The sequence below is a fragment of the Cupressus sempervirens genome, chromosome 9 (genome assembly GCF_028749045.1).
Source record: "Cupressus sempervirens isolate cs-2001-9-10 chromosome 9, ASM2874904v1, whole genome shotgun sequence".
In the NCBI taxonomy this organism is placed as follows: Eukaryota; Viridiplantae; Streptophyta; class Pinopsida; order Cupressales; family Cupressaceae; genus Cupressus; species Cupressus sempervirens.
In genome coordinates this window covers 495,220,821-495,241,631 of record NC_143126.1, presented here as the reverse complement: position 1 = coordinate 495,241,631, position 20,811 = coordinate 495,220,821, and positions in this window count along the sequence as shown.

Here is a 20,811-nt window from a genome sequence, read left to right as displayed (position 1 = left end):
TAGCAGAAAGAAGGAATAGATCTATCATGTATTGTGTAAGAACCTTAATGATTGAGAAAGGTGTTGCTATCAAATATTGGAAGGAAGCTATCAACACTGTAGTTCATACCTTGAACCGAGTATAGCTGAAAAAGGACTCATTCAAAACACCCTATGTATTGTGTTATGGCTACAAACCCAATGTAAGTTATCTAAAAGTATTTGGAAGCAAATGTTACATTTTGAAAGAATCTAGAAAAGGTAAATTTGATGTAAAAAGTGATGAAGGAATATTTTTGGGATACTCTTGCAAAAGCAAAGCATATAGATGTTTGAACTTATCTACTCACAAAGTCATAGAAAGTGCACATGTGAAAGTTGATGAGTTTGCAAAAAGAATAGAAGAAGAAAGCAAAAAGGAACCTAAAGACTACAGAAGATTTGTTTACATTGAACTTGATACAATGCCAAGTATACCTATTAATCAAGAATCCTCAACTCTAGTGTCTTCATTAACTGAGTCACAAGAAGTTCAAATTGAGTCAATACCTACCAAGTTGCAAGAACCTGAGTTGCAGACAGAAGCTACAGAGTTAGCATCTACCAAGCTTGAGCAACCAGAATTAGAACCAGAAGTTGAGACACAAAAGGATAACATAGTAAGTCATTCAAAAGGCAAGGAGCCTGGGTTAGCCAAGTATGTTGGAAAGCATCATGCACCAGATCAGATCATTGGAGATAAATCAAAAGGATCAATGATAAGAAGTAAGTTGAAAGGCACTTGTTTACTTGCTGATTTTGAACCTAGAAATGTCAAAGATGCACTAGACAATGAAATTTGGATTGAAGCTATGAATGAAGAGATAGAACAGATAGAGAAAAACAAACATCGACTCTTGTACCAAGACCCAAAGACAAAAATGTGATTGGAACAAAGTGGGTATTCAAAAAAAAACTAAATGAAGATGGTAAGGTATCAAGGAACAAAGCTAGACTAGTATGCAAAGGATACTCTCAAGAAGAAGGTGTAGACTATGGAGAAAATTTTGCTCCTGTTGCAAGATTGGAAGGTGTTAGAACCTTAATTGCATATGCTACATTCAAAGGATTCAAAGTTTATCAGATGGATGTCAAGTCAGCATTTCTCAATGGCATATTGGATGAAGAGGTTTACATTGAATAACCTAAAGGTTTTGTTGATCCAGACAAGAAGGACATGGTCTACAAATTGCATAAAGCATTATATGATCTAAAACAAGCCCCTAGAGCATGGTATGAAAGATTGCATAACTATCTTATTCAGATTGGTTTTCAAAGAACTAATGACAACAGTAGTTTGTACATAAAGGAAGGACTAGATAATAAGATTTTTTTGGCAAAAATATTTGTAGATGATACTTTGTTCACAGGAAATGATGATCTTTGCAAAGAATTTTCAGAAGAAATGAAGAAGGAATTTGAAATGTCAATGTTTGGTGAAATAAATTCTTTGTTGGTCTTCAAATTTAATAGAATAAGAATTACATCTACATCACTCAATCTAAATACATCAAGGAGATACTGAAAAAAATTGGTATGGAAGACTGCAAACCAGTCGGGACTCCTATGTGTACTGGATTAAAACTAACCAAGGATGATGAATCAAAGGAAGTGGATCAGACATTATATAGATCTATGATTGGAAAGTTGCAATATGTAGTGCACACAAGACCAGACATTGCCCTTGTAGTAGGAATTGTAGCAAGATTCTCAGCAAAACCAAAAAAAAATCACATGATGGCAATCAAAAGGATCATGAGACACCTAAAAGAAACTGAAGAATATGGATTATGGTATAAACTTGGAGGAAATCTAGATTTAAAGGTGTTCACTGATGTAGATTGGGTAGGAAATATTGATGACAGAAAGAGCACAAGTGGAGGAGCTTTCTTTCTTGGAAAAAGGTTGGTTTCTTGGACAAGCAAAAAGTAGAATTGTACATCTCAATCCACAGCAAAGGCTAAATATGTTGTAGCAACAGTAAATTGCTCAAACATTGTGTGGTTTAAACAATTATTGGAAGGTATGAAGCAAGAAATCAAAGAACCTATTGTTATGTTTTGTGATAACACAAGTGTAGTTAACATCTCCAAGAATGTAGTGATGCATTTAAAAACCAAGAATATTGCCATAAAGTATCACTTTGTTAGAGAATTGGTACAAGAAAAGGATATAAGACTAGAATATGTCCATACAAAGGAATAAATTGCTAACATATTCACAAATCCTTTACTTAACGATGCATTCTTGTATCTAAGAGGTAAGTTAGGGGTCATTCCCCTATCTGAAGCTCACTAAAATATAACTTTAGTGATGCATCAACATGAAAAGAATTGAAGATCTATCAATTGATGTAGCAAACCAATGAAAACATTGCATATGAATCAGTACATTAGGTACAATGCTATTTAGCTATTTTGAGTTGTCTTTGGCATGTGTTGTCAAAGAGGGAGAGAATATTGTCATATATTTCTGTAATTTGCAAAATATAAGAGTTTGTATAAAAGAGAGAGATTATTATGAAAGAGGGAGTTTGTTGTATTTAAAAAAGAAAGTAAAGTATTCTATTAGTAAGAGACTTGTTTTCAACTTTCATTCTACTATGACATGTTGTGTTGCCGTCAATGCCAAAGAGGGAGATTGTTGGATACAATTTTTCAAATTGTGTGTTGTCTTTGATGTCACACAAATGTCATATTAGTCATCAGATAGTGTCTACCGAGATCAAAAGGTTAGCAAGGAAAAGGATAGTGTCTACCAAGCTCAGAAGATCAGAAAGGAAAAGGACAGTGTCTACCAAGCTTAGAAGGTCAGCAAGGCAAAGGACAGTGTCTACCAAGCTCAGAAGGTTAGCAAGGCAAAGGAGAGTGTCTACCAAGCTCAAAAGGTCAGCAAGGCAAAGGACAGTATCTACTGAGCTTAGAAGGTTAGCAAGGCAAAGGACAGTGTTTACCGAGCTCAGATGATTAGCAAGGCAAAAGGATAGAATCTACTGAGCTCACTCGATCATCAAAAGAAATGTGACTGAAGCAGTTCTTACCGAGCTCACTCGATCATCAAAAGAAATGTGGTAGAAGTAGTTCTTACCAAGATCTCATGAAGGAATTCAGTTCTTACCGAGTAAACTCGGAAGCCAAAGGATTTTACAAATATTGCAATGCTAACTGAGTCAAGAAGGTTAACTCAGGAAATTTCTGGAAATAATATTTACCAAGCAGGGTCAGCCAGTAAAGGATTTCACTATTTTATGAAATAACATTTATTTTTTCAGAGTAATATCTGTAGCCAACTGATGTATGGTTTATTGGTAAATGTAACATGTAAATGGGTCGACTTGACAATCTAAATGGTATAAATAAGAAGTCAAGTCACAAATTCTAAGTGTGTGGGAAATGGAATTAATGTAATATGAAGATTGATTATTGTGGAAGCGAATTTGAAGGATGATCAGAGATCATTGAGTAGTAGAGCCATATTTGATCAAGGAGGATCTAATGATGCTAAAAAGAGACCTGTAACCAAAAAATCCAGTTGCATCTTGTTCAGGTTAATTCATTGTTACTTTCTAACCATTGTAGCGGTGATTTCAAATCTCTTAACAGAGTTGGTTTAACAGTCATTTTGTAAATCCTCTAACAAGGTGACAGTTTAATTGAATTGTTCTAAAGACCTCTAGCAAGGCCACTCCTAATAGGGTGATTAAATCCTCTAACAGGGTCACACCTTACAGTGTGTATTGTAACCTTTAACAGGGTTGGCTCCTAATAGGGCTTACTTCAGAAGAGTGAAAAATTGGTGACTAGTTACTTGGTGGTTTTTCCCATATTGGGTTTCCACATTAAATCTAGTGTCTCTTGTGTTCATTTTGTTTTCAGTTACATGCATGAATGCCTGAAAAATAAGTAATAGTTTAATTTACTGAGTTACAGCATTTGTTTACCAACTATCAGTAGTAACTAGATCTTTAAGACATCTAAGGGATCTGCAGATTAATTTTTGTAAGTAATCGATTCACCCCCCCCCCCCCCCCCCTCTCAGTTACCCTATCTTTATCCCAACAAGTTAAACATCAAAAAAACCATCACGTGTTTGCAACATTAAGTGTCAGGTCAATATAAACAATTCTAAATGTGTGAAAGAAAGGAAATTCCTGATCATGAGGTTGGCTAGTAGTTTTAAGGATAATAGTTGTGAAGCTGCAAAATGCTAGCACAAGGTCATAGGTCAGTACTAACCAATGGAAATCTAAGTTGCAAAAGTGGGACAAAGAGAACAACATGGCACATGGAGCAAATGAACCCACATTGTAGAACATAATGAAGAGTTAAGATTTTCCATTCTTGTCAAAACTAAAAGATCAACTTTTATCACATTTTCACAAGTGATTAAGGGTAACCTACAGTTAATGTTGTGAAGTAGCAAAAAGTCATTGATTGCATGGTCACTAGTAGTTAAGGGGAACCTGAAGTTAATGTTGTGAAGCAATGATTTCGCTAGTCACATGATCACAAAGGTTTAAGATGACTCTTAAATTTGACCTATTAAGCTACGTAAAGTGATCTAGATAGTTAGGTGTGAGGTGATCACAACGTCACCTATAGTAGAATAGTTAAAAGATATTAAGTGGTGAAACTACAAAAAGTAACTCAAGATCAAAAAAATTGAACTATTGCATGGTCATGACTGGGTAAAGGTAACTTGGAGTTAATTCAATGAAGTCATGAATACCAAAGATCAACACAAGGTCACAAGCTAAAAAGGATTCAAAATAGTTTAAGTGGTGAAACTGCGAAATGAAATAATAATTGTTGATTGCATCATCACATTGAGTAAAGGCATTGTATGAAGAATAGTTGTGAAGGAGTGACCAAAGGGAAATAAGAAATTCTACTTGGCTTAATCTAGATCATTAATCTAAGATCAATGATCAGAATTAAAAATTGGTGTGACCGTTGAAATATGAATTGCATAGACTTGGCGCCAAACAACAGAACATGAAGAAAATAAAGATTTTTGCAGGATTCCTAAAATAGCATGAACATTATTAGTCACCGTGTATTTTTAGAAGTGCTATGAAGTCAAGATCATAGATGGGAAGATGTTGCATGTCCATATCATGCTGCAAATTAGATATTTTCATATTTTATTCTTATTTTCTTTCTATCAAGTGAATGTTACTTTGCCAAAATTGACGGATGACATAAAGCTATAAAGGTATTTTTTTATTATTATTATAAATGTTAGAAAACTTGATGGTGAATTGGCTCTATATCACATTTCCCTAATTTTCTTTTCACATTTTGTTGCCCATATATTAGTTTTGCATTGAGATTTGAAGGACAATTATATGTGATTCTATGATAACCATGTGGAATTCATTCCACTATGGTATTTACAATACCTTCCATTTTCTTTTCCATATGTGATTCTACTTCACCTCTTGATTGTTTCATGACATGTTAAATAGTTTCAATAGGAATTGAAGGACAAATATGGATGAATCTATTAGTAACTTGTTGGATTCCATTTTATTCAAGATTGATAGTTAAAGAAAATCCATTTCCCCTCATGTAAACCTCTCCTTCCTTTCTTCTTTTGCATTTATCTAATTAATCTGCATTTAGAATAGGAATAAGAGTTAGGAATTCTCAAGATTACCTACTATAGTCATTCCATTAGGTGTAATAGGTTGTCCTTATCTATTTTGCCTAAATTGGTTGTGCCTACAAGCAATTTGGTTAGCCTTTACTACTCTCAGGTCAAGAGCTTATTTTTCTATAAAATTTTGATTTAATAAAGGCATATTCATTGCACATCATTGCAAATCTTAAGGGAGTTGTACCTTGCAATTAGGAGGGCAGTGATAGAACACATACACTGACCCATTTGTTGTTCACATCATTTTGTCTCTCTAAAACATTGGGTATTAAAAGAGTCAAGTTATAAAATATAATTGGAGAACAAGTTGTTAACCAACACATTTTAGTATAGGTGTGAATATCACATTAGCACACTGAAATCTATTTATTGTAGTGTTGATATGGTTTTAATCTAAAAAGGAGTCTATATTTTTGGATCTCCTTTCTCTCTTCTTCCAAGTATTAATCCACCATTAATTATCATTTTAACATATACAAAGTACAAGGAATTCATCAAACATTTGAGGTCTCTATCTTCTCTTTCTTCCTCTATCCAATATTTTATAAAACTAAAAATTTCATCATTCAAGGGTTTGGTTTCATGATTTCCCATTGGGTTTTTGTGGATCTCAAGATATTGCATCAACACTTGTGAACATCTTTAAAGAGGTATCACATTGTTGAGCTATAATTTAATTTATGTTTCAAATATAGGTTAAAATTGTCATCTTTCCTTATGCAATTGAATTTGAAGGTTTTATTTTATACAAGGTATTGACCAAGGTAATCCCCTTTCCACAATTTTTTTCCTCTTTTTCTTATATGGAGGATTACTTTGTTTAAGTTTAAGAATATGGTTTTAGGAGTTTGAGAACTAATGGCAAAACCTTCACACATTTCATCATATTTTTAGCCTCTAGGACAACTTTGGACAAGGTCAAACATGTTCAATATAGTCCTTTGGTTGTTAATCTTTTTAAGTAAGAAGTTGCAGGTCTCATAGTACTAGATCTAGTCTTGTAGAGAAAGGTAAGAGATTCCCCAATAGAGATATCATAGCTAAGATCCCCAACACATCAATCGAAGTATAAGCTAAGATCCCTAGTGTATGTTGAGTTCTACTCCTTTGGTGATTGAGCCCCTTCATTGATTGAGCTACTCGATCAACACTACAACCAAGCATCATCGAGCTCCTAGTACATGTCAAGTGCCTTTGATGACCAAGCACCTCCATGATCATCAAGAACCTCTTCTTTGACCATGTGACACTCCAAGTACTCTCCAAAGAAACTACTGAGCATTCCTCCAAGACCTCCAAAGTAGTCACCAAGAAAACTCATGATGCTCTTACATTAGACTCCCTAGGTAAATAGAATAGTGTATTGTCCAACACTTTGAAACCTATAGAAAGATCTGATCCAATCTTCATCTTCACTAAAGACTTCCACTCCATTAGGGATATGAAAACCAATTTGTAAATCACCTACATCTGCGTTATTCTATCGAACACTAGAATTTCTTGAATCTCAACCACCTAATCAACATGCTCACTCCAAGGAACAAACTAAACATAACACTTCATAGGTAAATCCATGTCATCAAAATTAGGAACATATAGATCTACAATAACATGTAGATCTTTAACCACATCAATAATTACTGAATCCAGACTAGCAACATCAAACTCCACATTGTAGAACAATAGACTATTGTGCAAAGAACATTAGCTAAATTTAAAACATTCACAAACCTAGAACATGCTCACATACAAGATTAGACAAAAGAAGGTGTAAGAGAGTGCAAACCAAGAGGAAGAACACTCCAAAATCCTCCTTGATCCTATAGATGTGTCCCTGGATGGAGATGTGTGCTCAATGATGTTGCTCAAGCTTTAATGGATGAGAGATATATGAGTGCAAGTGTGGATGGATTTTTCTATTATAATGATATCTTGGTAGTTTTTAGGCTCTCAAAATAACATGATAACTTTAGCATGGAAGTGGATGATATTTGTGAAGGGAGAGAGTTTAATTTATAGGCTAAGGGGTGATTATATGGAGGGTCAAGATGTGAAGATGAAGAAAGGATGAGGGAGGGCTAGGATGCAAGGAGAGGAGAGCACATGGATTGTACTTCTTTGTTGCCAACCAGGGAGCAACACTTGTCACAAGGAGGATAAGTGTGAGAGGATGCGCAAGATGGTTGATCAAAGGGACTAATGAGGGGGGAGGAGTGTGTAAGAGGGATGTGAGAGGCATTTAAGGGCCATTAAGGTAGGTCAGCACATTGGGGAGACTATTGACTTTGGCTTAGGTTAGAAAGTCTTAACCTAGGTTTAAGGTTGTGCACATGTTTAAGAGGGAGATTAGCTCTAGCTTAGGATGAGATTAGGAGGCAAGTGGTTTGGAATTTAATGAAGTAGGTTAAGTCTTTGTTTGAATAGTTTAAGAGGAGGTTAAGTCTTTGTTTGAATATTAAAAGAGCATGTTAAGTCTTTGTTTGAATATTTAAATGGGGGGGTGAAGTCTTTGTTTGACTTTGTCTTGGGTTAGGAACTCTTAACCTAGGATTAAGGTTGTACACATGGTTAGAGTGAGGATTAGGCTTGGATTAAAGGGGGATTGGAGGCAAGTGGCTTATCTTTGATGGGATAGGTTAGTTAGGTGGCTAAGTGATGATTGTATGGGTTGGATTAGGGGTAAAGGTAGGGTTTAGGAATGTTTAGGGGTTTGGATAATTTAATAAATGATTTATTTAATAAAATGAGGGATGTGAGATTAAATTAAATAGGTTTGAGGATTTATTTAATTTAATAGAGGAATAGGGATTTAATTGATAAATTGATTTTGGGTTATCATTTAATTTTATCAATTGGACTATAGTTAATTAAATTAATAAATTAACTAGAAGATGAAAATTAATTAATTAAATAATAAATATTTAATCAATGATTTCCTAGGAGATGACTAAATACAATTACATATTTGTGTAATTAGATTTAGGTGTCTACACACATCAGCAACAATATGAAAAGCATCACCAACACATGTGAAACTCTCACTACTAGCAATCTCATTGCTCATAATAAGATTCTCTATAACATATAACTGATTACCAACAAAAACTTGATTATCCACGACCAAGTTCTCTATAATTTTCATGTCTGATTCATCCAACTGATCATGAAAACCAATCTCCATCCAAGCATGGACAAGATTAGGAATCTCTTCGACAACAACTACAAGTTTCTCTACAAGCTTCACATCAAACTCCTCAAACGAATCAACAAAACCAACCTCTTCCTTGACTTTACCATGCCTTTTTCTCTCTCTAACAAGTTTTTAAACCATCTAGACAACTCTCTTTTGGATTAGTAGACTCTAACTCCATAAATATCTAGGAAACTCAACCATTCCTTCCTTAACTTAATCAATCAATGTATTTTCCAACTAAGCCTCCAATTGAGCTAACAACTCTAAAAGCCTCTTCTCCACCACATCATAGAGATTTGTAATCATCCCAAGTTCTAAGCTTCTCGAAGGCATCTTCCAAGATCTTTATAGACCCTCTACAAAAAATTCTCCCACACACCTTATGGCAAACCCAAATTGTTTGCAAGTTAGATTGCAACCTGCCACCTTGCATGAACAACCAAGAACAATTCACAAGTCCAAGAACACAGATCTGCAACATAAATCACACAAAATATTTATGATCAAACAAGATCAACCTTCCATCTTTGCATCGATTGGCCATCTGTAAGTCCTCTACAAGTGTAAGTTAGAATCATGATCTACCACCTCTCAACTTCTCCAACCTAAGGTCCTAATGAAAACTACCTCAACTTCAATGATCTGTCTACACGTTTATGAAAAACTATTCTCTAATACTATCTGATATAGTGCAAGGTAGAAGAATACCCAAGGAGATGTCCTAGCCCCCGGAAAATAACCACACAACAAAAAAAATACAAAAATGCAATATCTAATACCAATTCACAATACTTGATTCATAAAATAATTGTTTACATGCAATGTGCCTAGTTGTAAGGCCTTCTAGGTTTTGCCCAAATGTAATACCTATTATAAAAATAGTTATAGAAGATCCCTCAAGATCCAACTCAAAACCTCAAATCCTAGCTTGTCTAGATCCACACTCTAGTAGAAACCTCCAAGGAAGATCTAAACTTGTACTCGCAAGCCCACCAAGCAATCTCCTTGTTTCTCAAGCTTCAAATAATAGCTCTTCTCAAAGTTTTCTCCTCTAATTCATCCTCTTCTCCAAGCTTGATAATTATGACTAAAAACTCCACAAGATTGTTAGAGTAAATAATTAATTTACTAATTATTTATTCTATTTACTCAAGCTTACTTAGGTAAATGCATTTATTTATTAGTTGTAATCTAGGAGTTAGTTATAAGTTGTTGACAATATGGGAGTTTGTTCTCTCTTAAGTCATACTTATCCTCTCACATTGTTTGAGGACTCTCCACCTCAAGTGGATGTATGCTTAGTTGTCACACTTATCTCCTAGTGTCTTCTAGCTTGTTCTAGGAGATTCCTGGAGCTCTTTATATTCGGACTCCCTCATTGTATTTTCAACACTTCTCATTGTAAATACATATTTTCTTGTGTTTGCATATTTTGTCTCTCATGTCCATTTAGGGTTTTTCCCTTGCTCCTCGCTCTTCTGTCCTTGGCTTCTCTTTGATAGGTTTTTGCATGCAAGCGATCTTGGGCATCTTCGAAGTTGGATTTCATCAACTCCAACATGGTATCAAAACCTTCTTGCTACTACTTTGTTGAAGGATTTTTGAAGTCGTGATTTGAAGTCATAAACCATAGTTTGTTTGTGCATTTTTTTTTTTAAATCGAGGAAACAACAAATTTTTGAAGCACTTTCAGCCCAAACAGATGCTACCATTGGATCTAGAAGGCGCTTTTTAGCTAGGATCCATATAAAATTTGTCAATTTTGGAGACAGGGCTCCGAGAGGTAAAATTTTTGTTCTTGCAGGGCTTTCCGTATGATCGTACGGACGATTTCATCAAAAAAAATATTTAAAATTATTTTTAGGGCGTGCTACCCAGCGGCCACCGCTGCACCACCACCGCGTGCCTCGTGCACCACTGGGTGGCCACCCGAGCATGGCCCACAGTGATGGCTGCATGCAGCGCCACCCATCTGGTCCTCGTTGCGGAGCACCGCCAACAGTCTCCTCTCTGCCGATGGCTCAGCCTTAGTTTTTTCCACTTCACCAGCAAGTTCTTCTGCCTTCATCGTAGGTTCTTCCACCTCCACCGGTGTAGACTCTAGTTCCTGCTACTCCACCCAGGTCCTGTCGTCTCTCCTCCGCTCGAGCCCAGTTAGTCGCCTTCATCAACAACACAGTCAATAGGTTCATCCACATGGAGTTATGCAGCACGTCCAATGCATAACACATGGCAGGGCTGCCACATGGCTCCTGCCACGTCAGCTTCTTGCCACGTGGCATGTTACATGACATCCTTTTTTGCTGCGATAATGGTTTAGCCATCAAATTTAAGCTTAAAAAATGCTGACATTAACATGATGTCAACACTGCATCATCATCCTTGGTTGCACATCTCCAAGATCCTTTTTGACCTACTTGCAATTTTTTGGCCATAACTTGAGCATACAGAGGTATTTTTCCAATCTGAAAGAAGCACCAAAAAGTTGGTTTCAAGATGGAGACATTGGGTATTTTTACGTTTTGATGCATTTTTATTGCCCATTTTTCAATTGAAGTCTAAAGTTTTTTTTTTGACTCTGACAAGCATTTCTCTTACGTCTCATGTCAATTTTTTGAAAACTTTATATTTTTGGAAAGCTGGTTCTATCATCTTTTCAAAAATGTGGTCTTTTTCCTTAGTTTTTGGCCCATGCTCTTTCTTTCATGTTTTTTGCATTTTTTCTATATGGTGGATATCTTGAGTGTTTTAGGCCCAAGGATCATTTTCTTGGCATGGTTTCCTTTGTTTTAGGTTGTACTATATTTTGTTGCAGCTTGTTTTTAGTTTTGATCATTGTAGCTATCATTTTGAAGCACTTTTATGTATCACACTAAGATAAAGTGTCATTCTTGCATTCTGGAGGTCATGAACATTGTTTTGAGTTAGTTGCACATGCACTATTTTCATAAAGCACCATGGGGGGGATAGTTGTTTTCTATTTTAGGCATTCTCCCTTTGTCAAGTGAGTGTCCCTTCCATGACATTAGCCCCATGCAGCGTCAATTTGACCATGTCTTTATAGGTGTTTGTACCTCTTTCCCTCTCTCGTTGTTCTTGGTTCATCTGCAAGAGACTTTGGCCCACCTTCTTAGTTGCCTATCATCTCACCACGTCAGCATTAAGGGGGGTTTATTCCATTGTTCTAATGCATTTGTGGTTTTATGGTTCATTAGTGTAAACTATGTATTCAGTGGTTGATCCTATGTACACGGCAATTGCAGTGACTGGCTACCTATGCATTTCAGTGAGATGGATCATCTATCATATAAACACGCTTAGTTCATGCCTTCTTCTTCCATGGAGGTTCTTCAAATTAGTAGTTTAGTAGATTTGCAACTTCTTCATGCTTTAGTGATGCTCTTCATGATCACTCCTTGTTCCTGTTTTAGGGGACAATTCCCTAGTTGGAGGCTTCTTCAGTTCTTACCTCTTTTTGGGGGAGGTTTTTTCCCTTGTGGTTTTCTCTCTTTCCTCATTTTCAGAGGTTGCATTTCTTTACATTTTTTATGGGTATGTAACATGGCCTCGTTGCTAGGACCCATTTAGCATTTCTTAGTTTTGTGAGATTAAGGCATTTCCCTAAGTTGCACTTAAGGGGGGGTGTTAGAATAAATAATTAATTTACTAATTATTTATTCTATTTACTTAAGCTTACTTAGGTAAATGAATTTATTTATTAGTTGTAATCTAGGAGTTAGTTATAAGTTGTTGACAATACGGGAGTTTGTTCCCTCCTAAGTCATACTTATCCTCTCACATTGTTCGAGGACTTTCCACCTCAAGCGGATTTATGCTTAGTTGTCACATTTATCTCCTAGCGTATTCTAGCTTGTTCTAGGAGATTCCTGGAGCTCTTTATATTTGAACTCCCTCATTGTATTTTCAACACTTCTCATTGTAAATACATATTTTCTTGTGTTTTCATATTTTGTCTCTCATGTCTGTTTAGGGTTTTTCCCTTGCTCCTCGCTCTTCTCTCCTTGGCTTCTCTTTGACAGGTTTTTGCATGCAGGTGATCTTGGGCATCTTCAGAGTTGGATTTCATCAACTCCAATAAAGACCCCCTACTTATATCCAATTAGGCCATAGGTTAGCCTAGTATGTTACAAATTAAATAAACCCTTGCATTAAATGCACATTTAAGCTACAAGTTGACTTATAATAAAAATTAAAAACATCCAAATTAAATGCCAAGGTTGGCTCATACAAGAAATCAAACACAGAGAACTCAGGAAAAGCTAGAATCATGACATGACTGAGTATTAGAAAACCACTTCTAATTATCAACAACCCCACCAATCATAACTGTGCCCCTCCATTGATTGAGCTACTTAGTCAATACAACAACCGAACCATTTAGTATAAGTTGAGATCCCTAGTGTATGTTGAGTTCTACTCCTTTGGTGATTAAGTCCCTTCATTGACCAAGCTACTTAGTTAATAGTACAACTAAGCATCACCAAGCTCCCTATATCCTCATAAAGTTATGAGCTTATCAAAGTGCCTCTTAACTTGGTCATGTAAGTATTACTATACATGTTCTGACCATCATCTTCTATTCCTTCTACATCAATATTATTTTATACATTCTCACTTGATCAACTATCAATCTACTAAAAGAATGATCATGACTCTCAAAGTTGTCCTTGCAATGATCTCAGTAGTCTTCAATGGTGGTGATGTGCTTGATAACACTTCCAATCTGCAAAACCTCTCTTGCATACTCATTCAGATTGAACATGGGTCTCAAGACTTCATACATCTCTAATTTATACTTCATTTCAAACACCTTCAACATATTCTTGGCTTCCAAATAGGTTTCATAATTGAAGGCTCTCACCTTCATGTGAAACTCATAAATTTTCTTCTTCAGACTCCCACTCACATGTTCACTTCAGTTGCTTGTCACATGATCTTGATCAACACAATCATATTGTTGGGATATCTTAGCAGCTTCAAGGGGAAACCATCAAAAGTAAAAGATGCAAATAAGAAAAGGATGAGAATTGGATGAAGTAACTTCCAAATTGGCTGATGGTTGTCATGGCTTCAAGATTGAATCTCCTTTCTGGACATCCCTGAAGCTCCCTACAAATTTGCATAGTGAATGCATCATTAACTTTCACATACTCTACATAACTATTTTCCAATTATAAGCATGGGTAAAACTCATAAGACTTCACATCATTAGGAAAATTTTCAACTCTTGGGAGGCCTGGCCATAGTTGCAAAGAAGCCAACATATAAATGAGGAAAGAGGACGTATAGAATGTATTGTAGAACTTTGCAGTACAGAGAGCATTGGATAGAATCTAGCTTACCTTGTGAGCCCAGTCAATATGTTGGGTGTCAGAGTAGATGACTTGCACTAGAAAGAAATATTTCTAAACAAAATACAAAGCTTCTACCTGACCTTTCAATCTATGTAAGAGGACCAAGATGTTCATAATCTCTAGTTTGAGGTTAGTCCCAAACAGAGTCTTACAAACCTTACTCTTGGTGCTCTATGGTTTCTAGAACCATGTATGCATGGTTTCCTTCTTCCAGATCATCTTCTTTGTAGAGAACTTGGAAATGGCCCCCCCGAATGTCAAATTTGAGAATTTCTCCTATTTCAAAACTTGTAGGAAATTCACCACAATTTTTCTATCAATTAAAATCAGCACTGTGTCATCAGGTTAGAAAAATTTACCTTATGTCTGGGTTGTAATGATTTATACATTCATAAATCAACTCTAGAGCCTGAACTATAACCAAAAAACTAGCTACCTAAACCAATCCACATCCTTAGAGCTTCTGCATGATGGGATGAATTCACTCAGACCTCACTCTCTTTTGAACATCCTACATGCCATAGAAACAGAGAGAGATATCCATGAAATTTTACAATGAAGACTTGATTCTATTCAACCCGTTGAAACCCGCAAATATGGTTGCCATTCTTCTTGAAAATGAATTTTGAATTAAGAGAATGATGGTAATATCTAATGCAGAGATTCAAAATTTTTGAAAAAGTTATGCACATTAACAGAATAACAGTTCAAGAAAGAGTGGTATTTTTTCAACTGTTCATGTTTCCATATATATGGAAGCCTCAATTCATCTATTGATCTTCAGTCTTTGTGCTACATGAATGAATTGAAGGAGAGATCTATTGAAATAGTAAATGTGTGGTTTTAACAGATATCTTGGGGTCTTTTCACTATTTTGTTGGCCCAACATAAACTTTCTATCTTCCCATACTTACTTTCCTATTTTCATTTAAGTTTCAGGAAGTTACCAATAGAGTACTCCACAGAAAAATATCTGTTGAGTTGAATTCTACTCATTAATCCTTTCCTAGAATGGTTAGATTATTTCTATTATCATCTTGAGAAATTTTATGCACAAATTGTGGGTCCAATCTCATTATCAGCTTGATTTTCTTTGAAATTTGGTAAATTGTCCTCATGGGTTGAAAACCCACCGAGGAGAAGACAATTTCCATTTCTCTATCAACACTTCCTTTTTTTAATTGACCTTTAGACTATTGTCCTTTTTGGGTTTGAAAATTTCTATGTGAGGTGTGAAAATTTTGTAGGGGCCCACTTATTGTTTCTTTTCCCTTTAAAATGTCTTTTTCTAAAAACCAACTTCATGGGTTGAAAACTTGTCGAGGAGAAGTTCATTCTAAGTTTTTCATCAAAAATGATTATGAAGGCTATGATGAATCTTTAACATTTCCTGGGGTAATGATCATAAAGGGAACATGGATTCTCCATATAGTACCTTGCTATTTTATTTTTTCTAATCCATATGTATCATTTGGTGCCCTTCATAAGAAATCATCTTCATGGGTTAGAAACCCATCGAGGAGAAGATGATTTCTAAGTTTTTCTAGGTTTCTATTTCTATTGAGAAAGTGATAAGCCAAAAGTGGATATAACTTATAAATGATCATTGTATGAGAAACATGAATCTCCATTGTACTAGGCACTAACCTACACAAATGATCACTTTGACAAAATGGGGAACCACCTAGCTTTGAAATGTGGAGAAGGGGAAAATGAGATATCTGATGGAGACACGTTCCACCTAAGAAATCTTAGACCTAGACTCAAACACAACTAGGAACTCACTATAGCACAAGTTTTCACTTTTACTAATTGGTTAGAGGATGAAAAGTGGGGCAACATCTAGTAACTATGTAGTTAAACTCTGCACCTTGCAGATTTTTATTAATGAAATAAATGACATATTCAATTGAGTCTATCTTTTGGCCTAGCACCACACCTATAGCATAGCTAGAGACATTTATGTGGATGTGGAAAGGTATTCCCCAATTAGGTCATCTTGAAACTAGTGTTGTGGTGTGAACTTCTTTAAGCTCTAGAAAAGATGTAGCACATGCAGAGTCCTAGGAAAAATTAGAATATTTTTTTAACAAGATATAAAGGGGTGTTACAAGTTGACTAAAATTCTTGATGAATCTTCTATAATATCCATCATGTCCTAGGAAACTTTGGACATCCTTTTTCTTTTCTGGTATAGGCAAGGTACTAATGACTTCAATCTTGGTAGGATCTACATGGATGCCCTTGGATGAAATGAAATGACCTAGTACTACTTCTTCTTCCATTATCATTATTTTATTTTTCACTATTTAGGGAAAGGTTATAGTCTTGGCATCTCTTGAGTATTGTCTCTAAGTTGTCTTTTCCCTCCTCAAAACAAGTCCTATAGATAGTAAAATCATCCATGTAGATCTCCATATAATTAGCAAATATATCTGAAAAGTTATCAATGACAGCTCGTTGAAATGTGGTTGGGGCATTACACAAGCCAAAGGGTAAGACTAGATAGGCAAAGGTACCCCATGGTCATGTGAAAGTTGTTTTTTCTTGATCCTTTGGAGCTATTGGTATATGTTTGTAACCACTAAAACCATCTAGAAAAGAGAAATATTTCTTGCTAGCTAGGTTGTCAAGAACTTGGTCTATAAATGGTAAGGGAAAGTGGACTTCCTTAGTGGCTAAATTTAGCTCCCTCTAATCTACACAAACTCTCCATTTTCCTCCCTTCTTTGGTACAATATCTAGGGATACCCATTAGATATCAAAGATGGGATAAATAAAACTAGAACTTAATAATTCCTACATTTCACTCTTAAATATGTGTTTCAAAATAGGGTCAACTCTCCTTTGAGGCTGTCAAATAGGTTTAAAATCAAGATTGATATAAATCTTGTGAGTACAAAGCATATTATCTAGTCCTTTCATGTCCATGTAGTCCCAAGAAAAATACTTTTTGATTCTCTTGTAGTAATTGCAACATAATTTTCTTATGAGAAGGTGATAAAGCATTGTCTACATTTAGCTCCTTTTCTGGACCAACATTCATCTTAATGATCTTATCTATCATGAGTAACTAGAAAATAGGAGAAGAATCCATCTAATGAGGTAATAAGGAGTGGGGGGATTGGGAAGCTAAATTTTGGGGTGTGTTTAAAGGTGGTAATACATTTTTGAGGATACATCCCACTTGAGGACACATTTGAGGTTCTACTCCATATTCATTCATGATAATGGTGAAATAATTTCATCTTCTTCTCGAGAGGCTACAAATGATTCTCTACCTATCATCATTAGATAATTGATGGAATTTATCTTTGAATCTTCACTACCCAAGTCTAGCTAGATTACTTGGTCATTTAAAAACTATGGCTGAGTAGGGGAGTATAAGGTTAGGTTCTTAGTATGGATACCATTGGATATTGTCATCTTTCCAGATCAACAAGCTATATAGGAATCTGCAGTGGCCAACCATGGTCACTCTAAAATTAAAGGATATCCACCCACGTTATCCTTTGTGGAAAGAACAACAAAATCTATGTGATACTCCCAAGAATTTAAAGTGACTATGACATCTTCTATCATCCCATCTGATTTAATAGTAGAACTATCAGTAAGATGAAGTATGGTTGGTGTTTCTCTGAGACCAATGATATGGAAGCAAGATAATACCTCATTTTTTGTGACATTTCTTGATGCTTCTAAGTCAACTAAAGAATTTTTAACTTGCATCCCATGAATGGTGATAGTAACCATAGGACTCCTAGGGTTAGAATATTTAGGTACAATTAATTTTTCTAACATTAAATTATACAATTATCCTAAGACACAAATAGTTTTTTGGATCCTTCTTCTTTCTTATTGGTTTTTTAATGCATGCTTCCTTGATAGCTTTATTATAGATAGGGACTTCCTTAATAGCATCAAGTAATGGTATTTGTACTATCATTTGTTTGAGTTGATTGAGGAAATCAATTACTTTGCAGTTTTTTGTAGGCTGAACTTGTTCCATCAACCTATGAGGGAATGTAGGTTCTTTGGCTATAGGATAGGTCTACTAATTTGACACATCTACCTGCTCATTTGTGGAATCCTCAACTTCAATTATTATATTCTTTTGGGGTTAAGGAAGAGTAGTTTCTGACCTTAAGTGGATATCATTCAAGGAAATAGTATAGCTTTGTTGTTGTGCTAGTTGTTTTGTATTGTTGGGATTAGGATTAGGCTAAATTGGTAGTTAAGTCTTCTTAGGAGGAGCATTAGTGGTTGTAGGAGGATGCATTAGAGCCTCCTACTAAGGTGGTGGCATTAGAGCTTAATGACTAGGTTGGGTGTTCCAATTTTGGTTTTACTACCAACCTTGTTGAGGTTGTTGCTAGGCTTGTTGAGGTTGCTACCAACCTTTTTGAGGTTTTTGTTGAGGTTGTTGATTATTATTATTTCCACTAAAACTATTACTTTCCATTGATTATTACTATTATGAATTTGAAGGAGATTGTAGTGCCTCTCCCATTTGACTTCTGTAAGTCATCCTGATGGATGCAACCTTGCTGATCTTTTGTTGTGATAGATCATGATTGTGACCCTGAGTGGTCTACACCATTGAGGTGTTTGGGTTTATGTTTCTGTATCAGTTGCGTTGATTATGCTTTTGACTGATCTTTGAGATTATGATGTGATTTTTGGTTCACTGAGGTTTGTGCCAGTGGTTACCAGGATCGATGTGGTATCATGAGGTTGTTCTATGATTACCCTGAGATGTGTGCAGAGATTGCACCATGTACTGTTACCATGCTACACGAGACTAGGTTCCTGTAGCAGTGGTTAGTCATGTTTATAACTGTGTTCGCTTATGTGTTTTAAGTGCCTTATTAAATGCTTAAGTAATTAAATGGATTGTTCATGTGAGATTATTTGGTTATGTGCTGCGGACATTTACCTTGTTATATTTCTGATTAGAGAGATATTTGTTACTCATGTTATGTTTACATTTGAGAGGACCCGAGGGTCAAATGCTACACTTTGATTTCCAGTATCATGGATTTAAGACTACTATGTTGTTAAGTTAATCATATTGCATGATGATGTTATTTTGAGATGACAGTGTGTTTTATGATGTTATCTGGTATTTGGACATACCTCTGAGTTTGTTATGTGATGGATTTAATGCTATGGTTATTTACTTCATTCCTGCATTGCTATGCCTTTTGCGAACATGAGTGATGTAAATAGATTATTTTAATATAATTAAATAAATGGTTAAATTAGGTGATTTAATACATCTATTGCTTCGGCTATGTTATTATATGCAATTGCACTTGATCGTGTTGTTTAGTGTGCATGATTTATATCCCTGGCAGTGGCACATGGAGTTAGTGATTCAACTGTTCATACTTTACCAATGTCATTCTTGTATGGTCGACGTATCCTTAATTAAATGTTTAATTTAAACCTTTTGGTGATTATTAAATCCGAACTCATTTGCATTATGTGATTAGACCAGTAAGCATGTCTGTGCATTTAGAGGTTCGCATTGTCACGAAAGTTGTTTAGGTGATTTCTGTGTTTTTGGGCTTTTTAATTGATTGATTTTAATTTCTGGCAGCTTTGCCATAGATGAATTCCTATTTATAGGAATAGCCTATTTTCGTTTGGGTCGATTCAGGGTTTAACTAGATTGGCTGGTTAAATGCCCTAATCAATTATTCACCCGAAAAGTGAATAAGTATCCAAAGAGGAATTTAATTCCTCACTTCTCACTTTCAAATTGGAAAGTTGGAGAGTAAAACCCAAAATCCTCTTCATGAGGATTTACTGTTTTGTTCATTGTGGGAGCTACGGGCATGGGATCGTCGCGAGGTTGAGCTTGTTGGATCTAGCTCGGGGAAACCTTGGATTGCCGCAATTTTCAGCTACTTCTACGAGATATTTATTTTATGGTTCAGATTTCCATTTTGCCCTTTTGGTTGTGAGGTAGGGCTTTCCTATTTTATTGTTTCTGCTCCATTTCTACTTCTATTTTTGGTAGCCGTTTGTTTGGAGGCTGAGAACTAGTGTTCCCCTCCGTTTCTGTATGCTAGTTCTACCTAGTTGGGCGAGTATGAACATTTCCCTATTTTTTCGGATGAGGGTTTGGGATTTTACGCCGTTATGCTAGCCGTTTTTGCATACGGTGTCTGATTTCATTTATTTTTGGATTTTTTGGGTTTTTGAACCCAAAGGCCAAATGGGTTTTAATTTTGAAGTTTTCTAATTTTTTTTGGGTTTTTACCTCGTTTTGCATGCTGCCCTATTTTTTTGGGTTTTCTTGGCACAATGTGGGTTGTGGGCCTTGATGATCTATTTGGATATTAGTTAGACCACTTTTGCACTTTTGTGTTGCATTGGGATGCATGTTGCATCCGTACTCCCGACGTTGTGTTCGGTTGAGTGATTTTACACTTGTTATGGTTTTTGTTGGACCTTTGCCTTGTTTCATGGACATTGGGATTCGTGTAAAATCCATACTCTCGGATTGAGGCCGATTGAGTAAGTTCATGACTTTTGTTCTTGTTACATCATTGGGATTTG